The 12118-nt window shown below is 42.7% G+C and overlaps 1 protein-coding gene across 8 annotated transcripts in view; it reads left to right on the forward strand.

Annotated features, from left to right (window-relative positions):
• The window catches only part of LOC121580924 (E3 ubiquitin-protein ligase RNF220), a 182613-nt gene that overhangs the window by 26040 nt on the left and 144455 nt on the right, over positions 1–12118 (forward strand). The window lies entirely within an intron of this gene.

Consider the following 12118-nt stretch of genomic DNA (forward strand, 5'->3'; position numbering starts at 1 on the left):
TCGTCTGCTCCGCAATCTCAGATGGGGCTGTCTGTGGCATTCACAGCAATCCCGGAAATTAATACGTTTAAAAAAATGTCCCCTCCACTTTCGCTGCCAGCCACACAACTGCTATTCTTTATTCATCTGAGGCCCTGCTCGGTTAGTGGAAAATCAGCAGTGGTGCCCCGGCCCATAAGAGGCAGATCAATCAGGGAGCTGGGTGATGAATTAGACTGGTATCAGCAGCATGGAGGGAGGATGCTAAATTGAGCCAGCAGGATGCCACGTTGATGCTGCTGCTGCTGTCCTGGCCTGGGGAGCAGGGAGCTGACACCATACAGACACAGCCTGAGTTGTCCTTCTCTGATATAAAATACAAAGTCCTGTCAAAACACGTTGGAATAGGCGATGTGAATGGAGAATGTCCAGAGGCCAGACAGCATTTGTAGAAGTTTATATAAGGGTCTAGCAAATCAGAACTACAATAACAGTAGCTAACCTATTTATTTGAAAGCATCCACAGGGGAGATACATGATATGGGGCATTCATTTGTGATAGTCTAGCTTCAAGGATGAGTTAATGATATACAGTATGAGGTCTTCGTTTTTAGAGGGTAGAAAATAGACAACCCAGCAAACCTGGAATATTCCCAGAACATTAGCTAAGATTCCCATTAAGTTCTACTTAGGGTTTTATCTAACATTAGGGTTTTAGCCACATTTTTTTTAGGAAATATCCTTGGAATGTTCTCCTAACATTCACTAAAATGTTGTTCACAACATATGTAACAACCACCATAGAACATTCCCCAAAGGTTCTCATTAGGTTTCCAGGTAATGTAATAACACAATGTACTAGTCATGTTTTTCCAGCAAACCAAAATTGGTTCTGTGAAAGTTCCCAGAACTTTCATTAGGTTGCGGAAAATGTTCTCATAACACAAAAACGGTCTTGTTGTGCTAATGATTATACAATGTTTGTATAAAACATTCGCCTGATGTTGCAAGAACGTTCCCAGAACACATTTAGTCTGTTCTTGAAAGGTTCTCTGAATGTTTCATTAGGTTGTGGGAACTGTCTGGTGGGAACATAGTGGGGACATCACAAAAGATAGTGTATGTTCCCAACCCACAAAAGCTGTCCAGTTGTGCGGATGATTCTACAATGTGCATTAAAGGGGTGCAAATAACATTCACCTGATGTTACAAGAATGTTCCCAGAACACATTTTGTCTGTTCTTTAAAGTTTCCCAGAATGTTTCATTAGGTTGTGGGAAAAGTCTGGTGGGAACATTGTGGGGACACCATAAAAGATAGTGTATGTTCCCAACCCACAAAAATTTTCCAGTTGTGTGGATGATTATACAATTTATTTTAGGGGCTCAAAAAACATTCAGCTGATGTTACAAGAACATTTCCAGAACACATTTGGTCTGTTCTTTAAATGTTCACAGAATGTTTCATTAGGTAGTGGGAACGGTCTGGTGGGAACATAGTGGGAACATCACAAGAGATATGTTCCCAAAACAGAAAAACTGTCCAGTTGTGCTGATTATTCCAATGTTTCTATTACGTTGCAGAAAGCATTCATCTGATGTTGCAAGAACAATCCCAGAACACATTTTTATGTTCTTTAAAAGTTCCAAAAACATTTCTTTATTTTGTGGGAACATTGTGGGGATATGACAAGAGATAGTTTCCCAAAACACTAAAACTGTCCAGTTGTGCTGACATTCAGATAATGTTTGTATCAGGGTGCACAAAACAGTCCTTTGATGTTGCAAGAATGTCGACAGAACAGCCTTTCTGAGTTCTTTAAAGGTTCCCAGAACATTAAATTAGGTTGTGGGAAAAGTCTGGGTACATTACAGGAGATAGGTTCCCAAAACAAAAATATGCTAAGTTGTGATGACATTCATACAATGTTTAAGTTAGGTTGCACAGGACATTCCCTTAATGTTGTAAGAATGTTGACAGAACACCTGGTCTAAGTTCTTTAAAAGTTCCCAGAACATTTCATTAAGTTATGAGAGTTGTCTGGGATGTTGTCATATTCCCACAATGTTCCACAACCTAAAGAAACATTCTGTTAACGTTCTTGTAATATCAGGTGAATGTTCTTTGCACCCTAAAGGAAAAAGTGTAGAATCATCCGCACAAATGGACAGTTTTTGTGTTTTGGAAACATATATTTTGTGATGTCCCCTCAATGTTCCCACCAGAATGAAACATTCTGAGAACCTTTAAATAACAGATTAAATGTGTTCTTCGAACTTTCTTGTAACATCAGGTGAATGTTTTATACAAACATTCTTCAATCATCAGCACGACTGGAAAGTTTTTGTGTTATGAGAACATTTGCCGCGACCTAATCAATGTTCTGGGAACTTTCACAGAACCAGTTTCGGTTTGCTGGGAAGAGACATAAAACGAGGGAGAAACAATATTTACACTAGATTTATTATAAGTCACAAGAGGATTCAAAAACTTATGAATGAAAAAGATATATAATATTGTAGGTTTGAATAGGAGTCTTTGTATCGCAGTGGGGAAATTGTTTTACAAAATGTTAGACAGGCTGTACTGTGAGGAATGTGGTGACGTGGCCCTAAAGGCCCTCGGGTTAGCAGGGGGCCTGTGGCTCTATCTGTCCCAATGCACCTTGTATTGCTGTTACTAAGCCCTCGCCGGCTCCACAACAAGCCCTGTATAGGTTGTATGTAGAGAAACTGGGCTCCCCATATGTACCAGATAAATTCCCAGCTCTCCTCTATCCTCCTCTCTCTCTCTCTCTCTCTCTCTCTCTTTCTCCCTCTCTCTCACTCTCTTTCTAGTCGGCACTCAGCTTGTGTAATAAATTCATCGTAACGATGACAGCTTCGTTACTAGGCCGCCTGCCTTGTTTTGGTGTAATTCAAACGACAGCTTTAGGACTTTTTTATTTAAGACATCCTGTAATTACATGGGTTTTAGCATATGTAGGGAGAGAGATATGATTCATTTGCAGAACGACTAGGGAGCCCGGGTGAGAGGGAGATAAAGCACGACTGAGGCAAGAGAAAAGAAAGAACGCGAGAGGGGGAGAGGAGAGAGGGAGAGGAGAGAGGGAGAGGAGAGGGGGAGAGGAGAGATATGGTTTGGCAAATAAAAGAGGAGCGGCGCGTTGCTACAAACTGTTCCCCTTATTATGTCTCATTAAAGTGCGAGCTGAGATAAGGCTACACGAGGCCATGAATAAGATCTATGGCCTCACTGTTCTGTTAGCAGGCAGAGCAATGGGAGTTGATACTGCCTGGGAGCCGTGAGGGGCTCTTTGTGAGCCGCCGCTAAAATAATGTCTCCTTTTCTCCAGCGCTGACCCCGTGGAGGGGCCTGAGCGATAGCAGATAGCGTAGAGCCCCCCTGCGCTAATTAGGGGAGCTTTTAACGAGGACAAAAAGATGTGTAGCGCCGGGGAAACTGACAGGGCCCGTTAATCCAGCTCTATTGTCAGCGCAACAGGGAAGCCATGTTGGACAATCACCCTGGGAGACTAGTCATCAATCCAATACAGGCCCTGTTAGGTTACCTTCCTTCTCTTTCCTAGCACGCATGCACACACACACACACTCACAAACGCATGTGCGCGCACACACACACACTCACGCGGACACACACATTCACAAGTGCACCCACATTGGCTAGATTCTAGAAAACAAGGCCTGGGCGATGACTGATGCCTTTCATCACAAAAAGCCACACCAATCAACAGCCAATCACACACAGCAGTCATTTGGTCCTAATTACCCAGAGTGCTAAATTACTACCTGGAGTTGTTTGGCTGATTATTGAGGAGGGCCAATCTAATCTTGAGGTGGCGGGACGCTGGCCGGCTGCCTTGTTCTGTGGTAGAGAGAGTCGTTGTTTGGCTGTCTTGTCCTAAGCTCCTCACCTGCTACCGCTGTAAATCAAAGCTATGCAACACTGTTAGATGCTAATGAGACCGCAATGTAATTTCCAGAGGGGCTACTCTAGCCTAGGTCTACTCTGGGCCTGTCTGCTGAAGATATTAAGAGAGTAAGGCACTCCATGATAGAGTAGGCATAGGAGACCTCTACGTTATCCTCCATACAAACACAATAACACACACAGCCCCGGGCCTGGCCTCCTCACCCCTGCTGGTCACTTGTCATTTCTCTGTCTGGCGTGCTTCGCTCTAACAGGCATGTATATAGGCCTCCTGCAGTTAGAACAGTGGCCTAGTGGTTAGAGCTATGGCCCACCGAAGGGCCTCTCCTGATAAGCACCATGATTTCCCTAACTACCACTTACGTCCTCCCAAGCAATGCCTATTCACCCCTGATGATAGTGATGATGGGGCTGGACAGCATGAGGGTTGACTGTGGGCGCCCAACAGGCAGCACTAGATGCCATAGCCAGAGAGGACCTGGCTGGCAGTATACTTACATCCTTCCTGACTGAGACGATCCAACATAATTTCTTCCTCTTCTTAATGGGCCCTATTGACTGTTTGCACAATGAAGTCCATCACCACATACAGTAGATTAGTACGTGGGACTGGAGCTGGGAGGTAACAACGCCTGCCGTCACATCTTCTTCAACGCTGATAAATAACTCAGTGGCTGTATGATTCAGTGGTGTGACCTCCTGCCGACTGGTAATTTGCTGAAATTAAAACTTAATCAAGCATACTGCTGCACTGGTCCTGAATAATTTAGTAGGGATGTTGAGGAGAGAGGAGGAGAGGAGAGGATGAAAGGCATCAGGGACACAGGAGGGAGAGGATGAGCAAGTGAGAGAGAGAGAAAAAGAGAGAGAGAGAGAGAGAGAGAGAGAGAGAGAGAGAGAGAGAGAGAGAGAGAGAGAGAGAGAGAGAGAGAGAGAGAGAGAGAGAGAGAGAGAGAGAGACGGCAGTGGAGGGAGCAGGAGAGGAGAGGAGAGGGGGATGGTGTGGTGCTAAGGGGAACACTCAATGGTCATTTTTCTTTCTCTGGGAACCTTGAACTAAACTAAAGCAATGTTTATTAGCAAAGGTCAGGGTCAGTGAATTCATGGTTTTGGTGCTGCAGTAGGTTTGTTCTTTGCCACTAAACAGTAGCATTCGAAATACACAGTACACTTGTGTGCAGGTTGTGTGTTGATGTTGTTGGTATCAGTTGGCATCTGCAGCACTGAATGCATCCTGAGTTTATCTTAGTCAAATAATTTGGGCGCTTAATTACTTATCCCCTTAACTTTAAATATCTTCTTTCAATTTTTCCATCTTTGATTAATTTCTCATCTCCGCAAGTGTTTCATTAATACAAAACCAATTAGTCATTGTGTAATGAAACTCATATTTGCAACTGTTTTTTTACAAGTGGAATTTCTAATCAGGTGATGTTGGGGATGAATAGAATAAACATCATTTTTCTTCTGTTCACTTTTTCTCCAGGCTTTGACAGGGTGGGCTGGGATGGAATTGACCCTAAGATAACATTAGTCAAAATATGGACCCCTCTGATAGCGAGAGAGCTGGCCGAGTGGCATCCGCTGAACTGCCTGTTAACTGTCTGAGGTATTGCAGAATATACCACCAGGCTGGTCCACCACCACCCTGCTTTCTTTACAGCCTTACTGGCTTGGTTCTATGTGTGTATGTTTGTGTGCTTGTCTCCATCTTCATCAACCCCCCCTCCCTCTTCCCTTCCTCCCTCCCTCCCCTCCCTCCGCGATCTTCCTGCCGTTCTCCGACCTGTACTCTGGGAGATTGGCGAGAATGAACTCCTGGTCCAGACATTTTGTGTGAAAGCTCGGGCCTCTCTAATGGAAATGAAGCAGCAGTGACGTGCTGTCCCTTTGTGATGGCCCGCAGACTCACATTTTATTAAGTACTCTTTAGAGAGAGAGGGAACACAAGAGGGGAAAAGTCACCCGGCTGCATGTTAATTAGACCGCTCCAAGACACCCAGAAGAGAGGGGAGTTTGTTAAAGGAGAAAAGGGGGACTTTTTCAGGAGCTTTTAGAGCAGGGGAAACTTTACATGCAAACAAAAAACTGCTTTTCTCAGGGTGGGATTTGAAAAGAAAGAGAGAGAGAGAGAGAGAGAGAGAGAGAGAGAGAGAGAGAGAGAGAGAGAGAGAGAGAGAGAGAGAGAGAGAGAGAGAGAGAGAGAGAGAGAGAGAGAGAGAGAGAGAGAGAGAGAGAGAGAGAGAGAGAAAGAAAGAGAGAGAGAGCGAGAGAGAAAGAGAGAGCGAGAGAGAAAGAGAGAGCTTGTGTTCACTGTCACCCTTCTTTCTGCTCCCATTCCATCCATACTCTCTCTGTGCGTTGGACTCTGAATTCCATTTTCATCCACTCTCAGCCTGCGGTACCCTTACAGAACATTCAACTTTTTCTTACTTAATAATATCAGTGTAACGTCATCAAAGACTGAAAGAAAATACATCCAATTGATTCCTGGTCGTGTTTAACTTCTTGGTGTCCGTGGACACCTACAGAAGGACCCATGATGCATTGTAAAACTGCACTATTTAGGCTCACATTGTGAAAGACATTGGGAAGTGAAAATCTAGGAATCTTGTGGAAAGAGTGAGCTGAGAAGATAGTCTGAAGAGGCTAGAAAGTGCAGGGTGAGAGATGCACTTGTTTAGGCCAGCTGAGGAGGGGGTGTTGGGGAGGGGGGGTATAAGATGGTTAAAATGGGAGAGCAGAGCTGTCGACTGGTGGAGGGAGCTGGTGGGTGGGTGGGTTGCTGTGGGTGAGTAGGAGGAGGGGGTAATGTTGTCTGAAAGGCTGAAAGGGAGCATGATGACTGCTCAATGGCACCACCCAGCCTGCCGTGAAATCGGAAACCCCTGCCAACAACCAGGGTGGAACAACCCCCCCGCATGCACCCGTCCCTGTCCCCGTGTTCCCCTGTCCTGGCCAATCATAGGGGTGGGGGGGGTCAGGTCCTCTGGGGGGAGCGCAGTCATGCAAGGTAGGCTCCAGCCCTGCCCAAACCCTCCCTCATCCTCACCCACTATCTCACCCGTCCATTCCCCTCTAACTTCCATTCTGACTCTCTGGCCTCTGGCATAGGCTCACTTTAAAACACATTAGATGTCTAGGATTCTCAGAACCAGTGACTGCATGGTGTTGTACGGTACATGCAGGCAACAGTTTAATTGTAGTTAGAGGTAGTTTGTAGGCATGCATTACTGATCAAGCCAAAGGCTGCTTTAATCTGTTAATGGCTACTGTCTGTGGAACTGCTGTTAAAAACCTCCTGCACTCCCTCCCATCCATTAGGCCTTGTTGTCTGCCTCCCAAATGGCACTGTATTCCCTACATAGTGCACTACTTTTGACCAGAGCCGTAGTACACTATATGGCATGGTGCCATTTGGGACACAGCCGTTGTGTTGCATCCCGCTCCCCTCTGTGCAAGCCAGATGTTTCTAATGAAGTTTTCTGTGCATAATTATAGCCCAACACTTCATAGCACTACCCTACAGAGAGATAGGACAGTTGACATGAGTGGACTTCTCCCTATTAATTGGATTTATTCTTTTTTTCTTGACATCTATTCGTCTCCTCGTCATTCCTTATATTCTATATGTAACTCACCATGAGGATTTACATGTATTGTTTGCAGTGGAGGCTGCTGTGGGGAGGACAGCTCATAAAAATGGCTGGAACGGAGCAAATGGAATGGCATCAAACACATGAAAACCATGTGTTTGATGTATTTGATACCATTCTACTCATTCTACTCAAGCCGTTACCACGAGCACGTCCTCCCCAATTAAGGTGCCACCAACCTCCTGTGATTGTTTGTGTGGGGACATTTAAGGGTGTTTAAGGGTGTTCAAGTGTGTGCACACATACACACACACACACACACAAACACACACTCACACACACACACACACTTGAATACCCTTAAACACCCTTAAACATCCCCACACACACAATACATGTAAATCTTCATGATGAGTTACTTGTAGAATATAAGGAGATAAATAGATGTAAAGAAAAAAGAATAAATCAAATGAATAGTGAGAAGTCCACTCATGCCAACTGTCCTATCTCTCTGTAGTTTGCACAGCAAAACTTCAGTAGAAACATTTGGCTGACACAGAGGGAAGTGGGATGCAACACAATGGTTGTCTCCCAAATGGCACCCTCCCTATATAGAGCACTACGGCGCTGTTGCGTGCGCATTCGTGTGTGTGTACTCGTGAGAGAGACTTCTAGAGAGAGAGTGTGCAGGGAAAAGAGAGAGAGTGAGTAGTCAAATTTTGTGTCTGAGTATGGTGGGACCAGACCCCAGGGAGATCAAGAGACTAGCAGACCCAGGGCAGACCCCCAGCCCCAGCACCAGCCACCACCACCTGGGTCACATAGTCCCACAGTCCCCAGTCAGATCCCAGGACCACACCACCTCCCTCCTCTCCTTTCTCACCCATTCACTGCTTTGTTCTGCCTGAGAATTTAGTGCTCAGCAAACTCTATTGGTCAATAAGCCTCCTTAGCTTGTTACTTAACTCACTTCATAAGGCAGCCTCCTCATGCCTCGAGTCCCAGGAACTGATTTAGACCAGTCAATTAAAAGCCAAAATATTATCATTCGAAGTGGCATCAGAAAGGAATAAAAATGAATATGCAATAAATTATACTTAGATATATATTGATTAGTATCACATATGAAGTGTGCTTGTGAGAATGTCAACCCTGAAAATGATTTTGTTCTTGAAATAGCTTCTTTACAATTAAAAGTTTACATTTTACTGAATGTATTTGGATAAGAATATATTTGGATAAGAGCACTGTAATATATGCAGGGGTTATAAAACGTAATATATATATTATGTACAATTGATGACCATTCTGGTATAATTCTACAACACTTTGCAGTCCTCCACAAACCATAAATACTCACTGTATTATTTCCTTGTATGCATGTATCAGTACAGCAAATTGGAGGTTTGTTGGACCAAGTATAATTAATTGAATAGCTTTTAGTAATTAATGACTTTAAGAGTAAGTCCTGCTATCAAGTACTTTAAGAATATATTGGATCCACATTATAACCATGAGCCTACTTTACTTTATCTCATTTACTCTAAAGGTAAATTATTATTTCGTCCTCTAGATGAAAGAGTCCCATGCTCCAATAGTCCCATGTGATTTAACGCTGCTCACCAGAACCTGTTAGCAGAAAAATTGGTTTAAAGAATTTAGTTTTAACACAGTAAAACACTGTCGGTCCACAATTAAAAACCATAGGCTTCTCTTGGAGTCGTTAACCTTCCGTGATACTTTTTGGAAATAAACCATAAAGTACTATTTTTAATGGGTACAAATCAAAGATGTTCCACCAGTTAATTTAATTAAACTGCCATGAATGTGTCCGGCTCAGGTCCAGATTTGGAGAAAGCAATACTTTTCTCAAGTTGATTAGAATATGTGATATTTCACATTAGTTAGCTTTATGGGCGCCGAGGTAATTCATTGTCTCTAAATGGCTCCATGTCAATGCGCTCAATGAATGATGTAATTTGGAAAGTCTATCATTTTAAACATCCTGACTACACAGATCGACTACACAGACCGTTATTTGATTATTGGGAGGATTAAAGTGCAGCATGTTCATAGATGAAGATGACATGATGAAACTGATTGCAAACTCAACTATGATAATTTGTATTATGTTATGTTATGCATGATAGCCTAACAATAACAGGTGAATAATAGGAGAATGGTACGATAATAATAATAATAATAATAATAATAATAATAATAATACTATTAAAAGACATAATTCGTTTTTTCAGATGTATTTTTAGGGACCTATTTTGCATGCTTCTTGAACACATCGGCCTAATAAAGGTAGGTCTACCTCATTAACGCGCATTTAAATTACACTTCATGCTAATTAATGTTAACATCGAAGCATGTTGAAAAGAGAATACCAGCAACTGGGAAAAAATATAAATAATGCATATTTATGTCTTGCTAATTGCTGTGTATGAATACAGAAAGCTCTCTGATTAATAAACGGGGATCAGATGTAAATGAATTGCTGCACTCATTCTGAGTGAGAACGCTGAGCTCACAAGATGACTGACACACATCCATGACAGAGAACAGAGAGAAAGGAGAAACGTAACAAGATTGGGACATGTTTTATTATTTAACATTTTAGGACGATGTCTATATATGTTTTATTATTATTATACATTATCTTAATATTATTAGGCTTTTGTGTGGTAGACTAATAGTAGGCTAATGTATAATAAACGCATAGTCTATTAGATCAATAGCCTATCAATAACGGTAATTTAAAATAATTCGTCTAAATGGTCTCCAGTAATTTAACATAATTAAACATCCATGACATTTTCACACACTCAGCCTACGGTTGTTGTTTTCCCTGCTCCATATCCTACGGCTGCCAGTTGGAAGAAGTGCGTTTATTCAAATTATCTAGCTAAGAGGTTAATTCCAGATTTCAGAGGTTTTGTTTTTGGAAATAGCTGTGTCCTGCCAACTCACCCCGGGTAATTTGTCCTGTGTTGGGGGACTGCTAAAGGGGTCTATTCTCACATTTATTTGTTTATGGTCTTTTTAAGTTACTGATTGGTTGCAACCCATTCACTGCTCCTCCCGTTTAGTGAAGCAAAATGTAGGACACACAAAACACTCATCCATTTCAAATCACAGATGGTCTTTTCAATGGTCGCTCTCTTGTTTTGTGTGAGAGTGCGCCGGTTTTTCCCTCCTCGCTGTCCCGCATTTTGCTGCTCGTTGTTTCTTTGTGTCTAACTTTCTCTTCTAACGGCTTTTCTTTAAAGCACCCCATTCTGCTCATCTGCCTCGCTATTCACCTCGCGCCTCCTGTGCTAGGGCTCTCGCGGCTGCATGCATACATGGCTGTTTGAGAGAGAGGGAGGGGGAGAGAGAGAGTATGTGAGAGGAGAGGAGCGGAGCGGAGAGCAGGAGGGGAGAACATCTCTATTCTAAACGGAGCAGCGCACTAAGCGCCTCTGACCATAGTTCAGACCGTAGAGACTTGGTTTTATGACGAATGTAAGGTATGAAGTCAACGAGATAAAACAAACAAATATTTATTATACACTTTTAGGACGTCTCATGAATCATCTGTGCTCTATTATCTTGTCATGTTATTTCTTCAGAGTTGTTTCACGTATGCTGGAGAATGAATAACCTACCATCAAAGTATTCATTACTATTGATAACCTCAAATATGCTTACACATCGGATATGGTGAGACATAAATACAATTGGGCAAGGAGAGGAATGGGCCACACTTGAGAAACAGAGACATGTGGGCCTAGACTGTATACATATAATATATATTTTTTGCAGATTATATATAATACCTATTGCCATTGGATGATATATTTTAGTGAGATAATTATCATATTAAAGTACAAAACACTCTTGAAACCCCATGGTAAATGTTGAATAATCATATGTATTTAAAATGTAGTGTGTGAGGGTATATTGCCATGAGAAACTCCATTGTGCGGCTAATTGTAAAATGGCCCACCTGTCACACACACAATGTGGTTTAGGGACCATTTCCATTACATGCATAGTTTCACTTTTAATAGAAAAACAGCTGTGATTCTTGGTGGTCTTTGTGAATTTTACATTTAGTCTACCATGTAAAATGTAGCTACCATTTGGTGTGACATTACATTATAAAGACAGTTTGTGGTATTGCACATTTTATGGCATAGGCAATCATTTTTTAGGGGGGATATAATGTTTCATGCACTTGGATGGTATAGGTGCTGCATTGTCAACAGACCACAATCAAAGCGGCAGTAGACCATTGACGTTGTTAAATCACATTTCATCTTGTGTCTGTCCAGTCTCTCCATCCCTCTCCTCTCCTAAGGTGTAATAAACACACTAGCTGTCTTTCCCACTGGCAGGTTGTGGCCTACTTAAGCAGGCGAAGCCACTGCTCTTTTTGAAGTCCCTTTCAATGTGGGCATTGTTGGGGAGTGTAGCCATGTTAATGTCTTGTACCGTAAAAATTGCTGCTGCTATGGCTATTAGGTGCGGTGCTAAAGTACAGAGCACCAGCGAAGAGCAGAAGCCCCACCACAAAAGCCAGGCAGCGGCGGCTGCCGGCTTCA

The sequence above is a fragment of the Coregonus clupeaformis genome, chromosome 14 (assembly GCF_020615455.1).
Source record: "Coregonus clupeaformis isolate EN_2021a chromosome 14, ASM2061545v1, whole genome shotgun sequence".
Classification (NCBI taxonomy): domain Eukaryota; kingdom Metazoa; phylum Chordata; class Actinopteri; order Salmoniformes; family Salmonidae; genus Coregonus; species Coregonus clupeaformis.